Consider the following 11,022-nt stretch of genomic DNA (forward strand, 5'->3'; position numbering starts at 1 on the left):
TCATCCCAGCCTGCTTCCCTTTACTTGTGGATTTAACTATTTACATTAGAACAACTTCTGAACAAAACTACTAAGACATTTTAAATGCTTAATTCTCCTGAAGCAGGAGGATGGCTCACTGAGTGCCCTTTGTTGTCACAATCTTTTTATCTGCTTCATAGTTCTGATTTTCTTCATTTTAAGGACCCTTAATGTATAGCAGGGTTTGAGAAATTTACATCTCAAATTACTCTAAGAATAAGCACAATTTAATACTTTGTATATTATTTGCAGATTTTATTAACATTTGATGACAATGTGCCTTGGCTGGGAGCCCAGAATGCACAATGCACCTGTCAAAAATGAAGAGGCCTTTATACCCATTACTTTCCATGTGATGTCTACATTCATCATCACAATTTGCCTTTCTTTGTTTTCCACAAAGAAACCTGAATGTGGGGTTTGGACTGCGTGATGTTGAAGTTATTTATGGGTGCTCTGATAGACTGAATGCTGGTCATCTGAGTGGACTTTAATCTGAAATGGTTTGGCCAGTCCCACCAGTGTCTTAATGTGGTTTGCCAGCCTTTTTGGATGAAAATGGAGGAGAATTTAGCTTGACAGGGCAAAACACCTGGGAAAAGCAATGGAGTATTTGTGACAGTGACCTCTGCATGGAGAAACAGCTCTCCAGGCTGCTGGCCTCAATATCTGTGCTTTGTCTCAATTCCATCCTTACATATTTGGGATGCGATGTCTTAAGGTTCCAGAGAACCCAGTATTTGCTAGAGTTGCTGCCTACAAACCAAACATATAACCCTGTTTCCCTAGTGAGAGCAACCTAGGCCACCACATAACCACATTCAGCTAACACTGATAGACTAGATATGGCAAAAACATCTTGAGGAACTTTGTGCCAAAGCACCAAGTGCCCACTTTCTCGTACCTGCCCAGCATGTGTGCTGGGGTTTCTACCTTCTTATCCACATAGGGCAGCTCTGGAGAAGTCTAACCCTGAAGAAAAGCCATCACTGATGCAATAGCCCTGTCACAAGTCCTAGGCTGAGTCTGTGGAGCCAGGCAGAGGCACGGCCAGATCTGCAGCACAGAGAGCTCATCCCAGCCAGTGTCTGCTAAGCAAGGAGAACGTCTGTCTCGTTGCTCGCCATCTGAGAGGCAGGTTGCTGTGGATGAAGTATGGAACCAGCACTAAGAAAAATCTGTGATATTTCAACATTTTTTTTGGCTACAGAGACCACAGTGCAGCATCCACCGACATGAAAACAACCCCAAGGCACTTCTTTTCCCCCTGGCCTTCTCCAAAATAATAAAGCCAGCGCTGACAGGTGACAGACCACATCTTCCACACTGAAAGATGAACAGAGGAAATAATGATGGCAGTCCACACTGCACCTCCTTCAGAGCAATGGAGCTGAAGGAGCAGGAGCACTTGCACAAAAGGCCAAGACAAAACAGGGGCTCTCTCTGTTTAAACACACAATTGCCCTTTATGATTGTGGGGTTTGACATTTCTTTTTGAACATTTACGATTATTTTGTGTTATTAAAAAATGCAAAGCTCAGCGTTAGTCCTGTAAGCTGTCAACGTAAGAGAGGCATTTCTATTTGCTTTAGCCAGCAGCACACAGGAATTTAATGTATTATTAGTTACTGTTTCCTATTTTAATACTAAAATAACCAAGAATCAAAGAATAGTTTGGGTTGGAAGGGACTTTCAAAAGGTCACCTAGTCCAACCCCCTGGCACAGGCAGGGACACCTTCCAACTCCTGTCCAACCTGGCCTTGAACACTGCCAGGGATGGGGCAGCCACAGCTTCTCTGGGCACCCTGTGCCAGCGCCTCAGCACCCTCACAGGGAAGAGCTTCTGCCTCAGAGCTCATCTCAATCTCCCCTCTGGCAGGTTCAAGCCATTCCCCTTGGCCTGTCCCTACAGGCCCTTGTCCAAAGCCCCTCTCCAGGTTTCCTGCAGCCCCTTTAGGCACTGGAGCTGCTCTAAGGTGTCCCCTTCAGGAGCCTTCTCTTCTCCAGCTGCCTCAGCCCAGCTCTCTCAGCCTGGCTCCAGAGCAGAGCTGCTCCAGCCCTCGCAGCAGCTCCGTGGCCTCCTCCGGCCTTACTCCAACAGCTCCACGTCCCCTTTGTGTTGGAGGCCACAGAGCTGAACACAGAACTGCAGGTGGGAGCATCTGAGGTTATGGAAGCTCAACCTCAGCATCGATCTTTAACTTACTATTAGGTACCTGCACTGGTACAAACGGTCCCCACTGCTGCCAGATCAGAGCAATGGATTTTTACCCTCACCTCACACACCTGCAGATACTACCAGAAAAGAGAGAGGCTTTGGTAATAGAAAATCTCCAATCTGCCTTCATTCAGTTTCCTGTTCTCCCAGAACTTAAATGTAGTCCCTGTAATGCTGCTGGGGTAGCAGCAAGGAGCACTCCCTCCCTCCCACTCCAAACCAGTAACTACCTCAGCTTCCCCGGCTATAACCTCCCTTCCTTTCACCATTTTCTTTTATATTTATACAAATTCCTCATGATCTTTTTTTTTAACCTTTCTGGCCACTGCTGAATTATGTTTTGTAGAAGTGTTTAAGGAAACCTCCGTTCTGTTTAGATCTATGCACGTAACAAAATGCAGTAGGTAGCACAAAATAAACTTTCCCATAATCCTTATAAATCTGTCTAGTTTCAGAAGATTGCTCTGCGTGGGAGAACGGTGAGGTCACGCCAGAGCCCTCGTTGCCAAACTCCTTTGGCAATCCTTCCCACCTTCTCCTTGTCCTCACCCCTCTGCTCCCCTTCCCCACTCCATTCTGTCATCATTCCCCTTGTTCCTTTATTCATTTTAATACTAATTCCAGTGCAGCTGGAAGGAAACACACGTGATGGCAACGTGGAATAGCAATGCTGAAGACCTTAAAGAAAAGCACATGGCCAGATGAGCACTGAAGAAGCCCTGCTTGCAGCTTGGTGAGCATTTTGTCCTGAACAGAAGACCTTTTCTCACCTATTAGCACAACAGAGTTCAGACCATGACTTCCAGGAGCAAAAACTCCTACAGAAAATAAGAATATCCACCAATTCCTTTTAGCAGGTTTCCATTCTTCAGCATTTTCTAGAAGCTGGAAGAGCAGCTCAAAGCCCGTGTTCAGTAAATCCCACTGCATAAATAACACTGCTGAAAGCAGACCCAAATCTCTGTTGTGCTATCATGCTACAGAGCCAATAAACTAAAACAACACTCATGAAATCACTTAACCAAGAGGAGCTTTCCCAGTCTTGTTTCATTGGAAGAATGGCATTCAGCCCTGATCCCAAAAAGCAGCAATCATGCTACAGCATTAATAAAATGAACTTCAGCAGACGCAGTTCCACAGAAAAACATGCACTGAGGTTCTCTTAAAAAAATTCCCCAGCTAGCAATGTAAGGAAAAATATGTGTAATGCCCTGATATAACTGACAAGAAAAACAGAGAAAAAGATTTATAGAGTAAATTCATTAAGCTTTCAACTCACATTCCATCGTTCTGGAGTCCAACTCAAATTACTGTATGAAAGCTCTTTCTCATGGAACTAGATGAAATTTAAGATTACTTTTAATTACAAAGGGTGTGGGAGAATGTTTTCATGGGAGACAAATACCTCTACACCTCTTACCAGTGTGGATTTAAGAGGCTCACAACAAACAGAAACTGATTTATGAGCATTGGGGCATCATTGTGTCAGGCTGCAGCATGGTCTGAGACTTAATTTCTTTACTTTTACTGCCATGTATATATCTTTTGCAAGTTCTAATTGGAAATTAAAATGGCAGAACTTTTATGGGAGGAAAGTTTATTACTACTAATGGTTTTCAAAACTAGGCTACAGAAAAATATTAAACGTGGTGATGATGTGTTCTTTTTAATTTAAATCTAGTTGTACTTTCAATAACTTCTTACATAATTCATGGTCCTGCCAAATTGTTTCTCTGGTTAATCAAATGCATCCTGTTTATTGAATAAATAGTGGTCTCAACCTTGCTTTTGTTTGGGTATGAACAACTGGGTACAAGCTATTAGCTCTCACACAGGTCGCAACCCTTCTTTTTATCAAGATTGCCCAAGTTTGCCAAAAAGAAACCCTTTCTACTATTGCCTGTAACACTGCCAAACGTAACCATTTCTGCTGAAGCTTTCCATGCTCTGCACTGATTGGATTTTTCCTAACCAAATGGTTCAGCAAGCTTCAGAGGAAAGGGTTTAAAACAAAGGAATACCCTCCCCTAGCAGCCTGTCATTAAAGACAGATAACACAATACATGTGCCAAGGGGTCAGCTGTAGGTTAACGGTGACATTTCTGACCATCCAAGCACTTGACTTTGCAGAAAAATCACCCTCTGCTTCTAAGGCAGCTCCTGTTGGTATGTAACAAAAAACAAGCATGTGCCTGGTGCTGCGCATTCATTTGCGCACATTCACACCCAGCTGTAACTGATACAAGAATAAATGAAACTCATCAAAATGCCAAATACAACTTTTGCACACAGAAGTCCAGAACATCTTTGAGATGCGGATGCTCTGCACAGGGAAGCAAGATAGAAGCAGGCAGCTGAGGTTGATAATTATCACTTGATGTACAATTTAAACCTTAAACTATTCTCCTTTTTTGATGGCTTTTGCATAAAGGTGACTGCTCTCTACTCTAGGACTCCTGGAATGGCAGAGGGTAACTAGGAACCGATGCTGGCACAGGAAGGTAACAGCAGCTCTGGTGAGACAGGTAGTTCACCACCTTTGCAAGGCTGGCTGCAGCTTGGGTGTGGAGGGTTGTGAGAACAGGGTTTGGAGGGGTATGAAATGGCCTCAAGATATAATAAGTCAGTTATTGCTTTTTAAATTCAACAGACAGGAACAGAGGAAAGCAAAATTCTTTGAGCGTGATTTGAGTGCCCCAGCCCTCACCTGGCCATAGCACCCCATCCTTATCTCTGTGCATCACACATCTGTCACTGGGTCTTGTAAATCTAGAACTCAGACTACATTCTGTAGACAACCTTTTTGCTCTCTAACTTCAGCCTTCCATCCTATTTTCAACTTTTCCAAAGGGGTGGAGAAGAGCTGTAGAAAACACCATGATGCAATTAGAGGGTCATTAAGTCACTGCTGGCACTGTCTCCTGCTCCATGACTGCTTGCTCTTGCTGCCTGCCCTGTGCCAGCAGTATGTTCTGTGGCTGAGCTGCGATCCAGATCAGGGAACTGATCCAGCTGAAAACTAACTGAACCGATAAAATGGTAATGTCAGCACAAGAGAGAGAACAAGGATGAACAGCAACAGCAGCAGCGGTTGGGAGGATGGAACCACCCTTCCCAGCAATGCAGCAGCCATAGGCCAGATTAAAGTAACCATATAAATACAATTTAAGAGTTGTTAAATCACTCCAAGCTGTAATGAGTTCCTTTATAAATGTAAACCCCAATTCTCTTTGCAGGTCCATCACATGAGTCCCTTCGTTTTGCTGCCATGCCTCTAAAGGCATTCAGAAGAGATGAAAGACTTTGCCTGTGCAAAACATTTTGCAAAAGCTAATTATAACTTCTGTGCTGTCTTTCAAAAAACAGCCAACAAGATCACGTGCAGAGGCACAGGTTCTTCAGGTTAAGAGTGGTTTTATATCCCCACACTATCAGGGGATTGGATCTTGCTTTCAAGAAAACGCATTTCATGCTGTTGTACCTCTAAAGGGAGGATCCACTTGTTTATGGCAGGAATTTAAGGCTCTGCCATTCACAGATATGGGATTCTGAAGCCAAATCCTTCAATAAAAGAAATCAAGATGAGTGAATATTAAGAAATCATTTATGCAAGCCGAACTATCAAACGGAACTGATGTCCAGGTGACCACGAGCACAGAGGACTGTCGTTTACTGTGCTTCCAAGCAGAAGTTCTTCCTGGAGCTGAGATGATGATGTTATTTTGATTTTAACTCATTTTCCAGACAAGAACTAGATCTGCTTTAGTATTAACTGAAGTTTACCTGGTACTTCTTGTGAATCTGTGCTGTCTGCCAAGTTACAACTTTAGATCGGTTAATAGCATCTTTCAAGCGTCAATACCTCCATTAAAATGCCAATTACACTTGGAAGGAGCCCATGCAAGTTCCAGTTCCCTCATTTGCTGATATTTCTGAAGACTGGATGGGGGGCAAAGAAGAACTGGTTGTGAAAAGTCAAGCTCCTAGCTTGGAACACTTTTGCTTGAAAATTGCTTGCCTGCATCACTCTTCACTTGGAAGAGCTGTTGCAAAGTAATCCTTCTACTTACAAGCTCCTAAATAGCAGCCAGCGTTTGAGCCACCTTAGCAGGAGAGAATCAGCTGCTCAGGTGATGAGTGAAGGACAGCCTCGGCCTCTCAGCCCTGGGAAGATCAATGCTGTTGAATGCCTGAAGGGACTCACTGAGCAGAGGCGTGTTTGAGCAGTCACTGCACCCCTTACCTGAGGGTCTGACCCCCAGACTCCCATCAGCTTTCGGATGTGAAGGGAAAAAGGGAGAAAGTAAGAAATAACACACTGAGCCCCATGGCTACTTTAGTCCCAGAGGGATGGGAAGGGTGACATGTGGGTGAAGCAGGGCTGACACCTAAAGGACTGCAGGCTTGAGCAGAAAGCCTTGTTTGTACTCCACAGGCTATCACTACAGCCCAGGTGTGACTTCTTCCATGATGACACAGGGATTAATAGTCTTGCTTATTTAGACTCTACCTAAGTTATAAATCCAGGTATTGGGCAAGGAAGGAAGAAGCACTCCCAGCACGGACACCAGGGCAGAGATGATACTGTGGTTTAACCTTCCTAACTAGGTTGGAAAGGGAAATGTGCTACACTGTGTAACCAGGTCAGTGTCAGTGTTGTTGCCTCCCAAGTTTCTGGGTGAAATCAAAGATGCATCTTCATGTTTTGACTATGACACTTAACCTGAGCTGCAGGAGGAAGTTTGCTCTTGGGGAAGGGCAGACTCCTGCTGAGTTAACCCCATGAGCAGAGTGCATGGAGGTTGGTGGGGAACAGTGTTCACAGAGGAAGTTCACAAGGGATTTTTGTTGTACTTACGCAGCATTTGGTGTCTACAAATACAATGACTCTTGACACAACACAAAGGCCACCACACTGATTGGTAGATGTTAAGTTAAAAGGCATCATTGTAATAATCTCCTGTGACCTCCCACATATGCAAAAATCAGTGTTTCCTCAAGCAACTGGTAAATTATGACTACAACCTTCAGCTCTGTAACTGCACGGGAATTTCTGTCCAACTTTGAACTTCAGGCAGTGCATTTGAACAGCAGAGAACCAATCACCGATCTGGGTAAGACATCTCAATGGTTGTCTGTTTTCAGGGATTACGACATACAAAATCAAACCAAAAGCACCACACTGCTAGACTGAATAGATCCAGTTTCTAGTCTCCAGACTTTTTCCTCCTCTTCCTAGGAAACGATGTGCCAACATCCACCAAGTCGGGTCCCTCTCACACAATCTGAGAAATTAAATAGCCTCAATCTTCTCCATTCCTCACTCTGAGACAAGTTTTCCACAACAAAAAAATCATCTTATGCCTCATTTCTGAAGTCACATCAGTTTGTGAATCCTTCTGTAGTCACTGCTCAAAAATGAAACCAGTGTCTCAGTGTGGGTCTGTATGACACTGATGGTGAAAACCTCATCTATTGTAGCCACCGGTTATAGACAAAAATTACATTCACTCCCCAAAATAACTGTGTAGAATGTAATTACTGACCAGGCTGGTTTATCACTTGGATCTGTTTACCTGAATAAAAGCCCACCACATGTAACCTACATTATTTCCCTCATCCGAGATTAAAATTTAACATCTGGGGGGACTGTTCCTTATAGTTCTATAAACCACTGACTCTTGCAGTTAACACTTCCAGATGCTACCAATATTTTACTGTATGACAAAATCAAGATACTGAATAGGAGCAGGTAGGGAACAGCAGCAGGAAAAGCTCTGCTTTTTGAGACATTCTCCCAGAAACCCTTTGCACTGGATAATGTTTCTCCATATTTAAGGGCTTGTTTAAGAAATATCAGTTAACCAGATGTTATCATATTCAGTAAGAATTACCTTGATTTCATGTAATTTAGATTTCATAAACAAAACATAGCTTTATATGAAATCTTAGACCATACAGAACTCTCATTTAGGGAAAACTACTTCCCATGAACTATTGAACACTGTTATCAGGTTACTTTGACAATATCTACTCTCTTAAGAGTCCTGTTGATCAACATTAATTCTGCTCCTGTCCTGTAACATTCACTAAACATGTCACTTACAAGATCTAGTTGAAGATGACCCTGCTTATTGCAGGCAGCTTGGACTACATGACCTTTGACGGTCTCTTCCAACCCAAACCATTCTAGCTCTATAAAGTTCATGTGATTTTATATTGAATTAATATGCAGGTAGACAGGGCTCTGCTGCTGATCTCATCCTACTCACCCTTTGCAAATGCTGACCCAACATTTGTGTTACCTCCTGGTAACAGACCCTGCTGGGACCTGATACTCAAAGATCATTTCATTGTCAGTGCTGGCTCCAGCACCTCACCAACTGACCTTGCAGAGCTTCCTGACACAGGTACTGGAGCTGTAGCAGTTGCTGTTCAGCACCTTGGGTGTAGGAATGTAAACCACTCCAACAGTCCTGTAACTTCTAAAAATATCATGTTTGGGGTTTTTTTAATATAGAAACAGTTACTTAGGGAATTCTCCTGTCTTTTCTCTGCTGCTGTGGCCAGTTCTACTGACCCATCAACTTCTAATGATTTTCCTTATTTTCTTTCATTAGGAATCTTTATTTCATGAATACCAACAATTTCTAGCCTCATTCCCAGTCCCCTATTTTCCTTTTATTTTCATTTATATGTATGCAAGGGCATGTTTTCATATGTATATTGGTATGGTAGCTCTCATTTCCCTTTTACACTGGTCTGGAGAGGGAAGGGGGTTCTCTGTTCACACTGACAATGTCCTCTCCCACAGCTGCAGAACTGGGACTTTTACAGCATCTGCTGCAGTTTTCTGAAACCATTCCCAATTATCATTCCCACTGTTTGGTTTAGGGTGTTGTTTTTTTCCCTTTTCAACCCACTTTGCTTGTAATTGCTTTAATCTTTGGGAAAACAGCCCTTTTAAAGAAGCAAGTATATCCATTATACAATTAATGACTCCCAGTGGCCTTCCCTAGCGTGAGATGCTTTGACAGAGGGGAAGTTGAGCAGATTTATTTGCAATGGCACTTCACAAGATCTTGTTTCAATTTCTTGGCCATGCTGCTTTCTGGGACAAGTAGGTCATTGCACATAAACAGACAGCTCTGCCACGAAGCTTTCGTTATCTTCCTCAATTGAAAATAGGAATATGAAAAATTAAGCGAAACACTAAGTTATTATTCACGCTTTTATACTGTTTTAACACTCCCACTACTGGCCCGTTTTCTGTGTCCTACAGATGTGATGAAGAGGCAACAGTGAAAACAAATACTGCAAAAGTGAAGGGTGGAAGAAAGGAAATAAGATTATTCCCGTTTTACCAAAAGAGAACTGAAGCACTGAAAGATTAAATGTCTTGCTCATAGTCACACAGGGAAAATGAAGAAGAATCTGGGATTGAACTCAGATCTCCCACAACACAGTCCAGTACTTCAACCACAAAACCATTCTTCATCCATAATGACTAGCTCCTGGCACGCACGTACCATTAACTGGCCAGGGGAAGGGACACTTCTAGTCAAGACAATATTAACACTTTGTTGCAACACGGTCACTGGACTGTCCCTTGGACTGCAGGATCCAACAAAACGGATGAGATGATGAAGCAACTCAACCGTTAACTCAAGCTTGATTCCTCTTGTAAAAATGGCAATGATGTAAACTCGGTACAGAGGCTGAGACTCCGATTTTCTGGAATAAACACGTTTGATTCATATGCTGATTTATTTTAAAAAATGGAGCTCATTTAAAATGGGGTGAAGTTTTTGGCATTCTCAAGTCACTAGTTCATGTAATGTTACCATACCAGAAGATCTTCGTGTTCCTGCCAAACTTGCAGCCAGCAGAGTCTTTTACTGGTGATAGTTTAACATTACAGCCCTGTGAGAAAGCAGGCATTTCCCATGATATATGGGGAATCATTTTCTTATTGGCAAGGTCATTGGAAAATTGCAAAATATTTTGCCTAAAACAGAGGGAGTTTCATCCTACTTTTTGCAGGGATTCGCAGGGAGGGGGGAGAGAAGAAGATAGAAGGCAGCTCTGCAGTTTCCAGGGGATTTCGGTGAAAGGGTAGGCAAAAAAGGCATTTTTGTTTCAAAATGCTAGTGTGTCGCTATCAAGCCTGTAGTATATGACAGTTCCTCCCAGGTACCTCAAATACACAGCCTGAGTCGCCCTGGCTTCATCTTCCTGAGCTCATCCCCGAGGCCCAGCACCCCATTCCAAAACTCTCAGGAGAAAAAGGGACATGGTCCCTTCAACATCACCCCCATGTCGAAGCACAATGAGGACTGATCCTGGGGGAGCCCCAAGGAAAAGCAAAGAGCAGCCGCGAAGTCTGACACAGGTATTCCAGCAGAAACCTCTCCTTCCTTTTCAAGGAAGGACCACTTCTGCTTGCTGCCCCAGGAACATTATTATCTCAGAATGAACCTGCTGAGGTTTCTCAGTAGCATTTGGTAACAAATTGCTGCTGCTGAAGAGCAAAACTAGCAGTGCCCAGCCTGGCATTTGGTCTTTGGCCAAACAGAAATTTGGATACTAGAGGGGAAATACATTGCTTTGAAGACTTGCTCCTTGCTTAGAAATAAGGGAGAGCCCCACACTTTAGGGACAAGGTAAATGAGGGAAGAGGCAGGAAGCCCTGTCTGAGCAAGCCCTGAAAAAGTGCTGCACGAAGTGATGTGTTTCAGCAGGTTTACTGTGGAGTTCACAGCTCCATAAAGATACTCAATAG

This window comes from Nestor notabilis, unplaced genomic scaffold (assembly GCF_000696875.1).
Source record: "Nestor notabilis isolate BGI_N333 unplaced genomic scaffold, ASM69687v1 scaffold9853, whole genome shotgun sequence".
Taxonomy (NCBI): Eukaryota; Metazoa; Chordata; class Aves; order Psittaciformes; family Psittacidae; genus Nestor; species Nestor notabilis.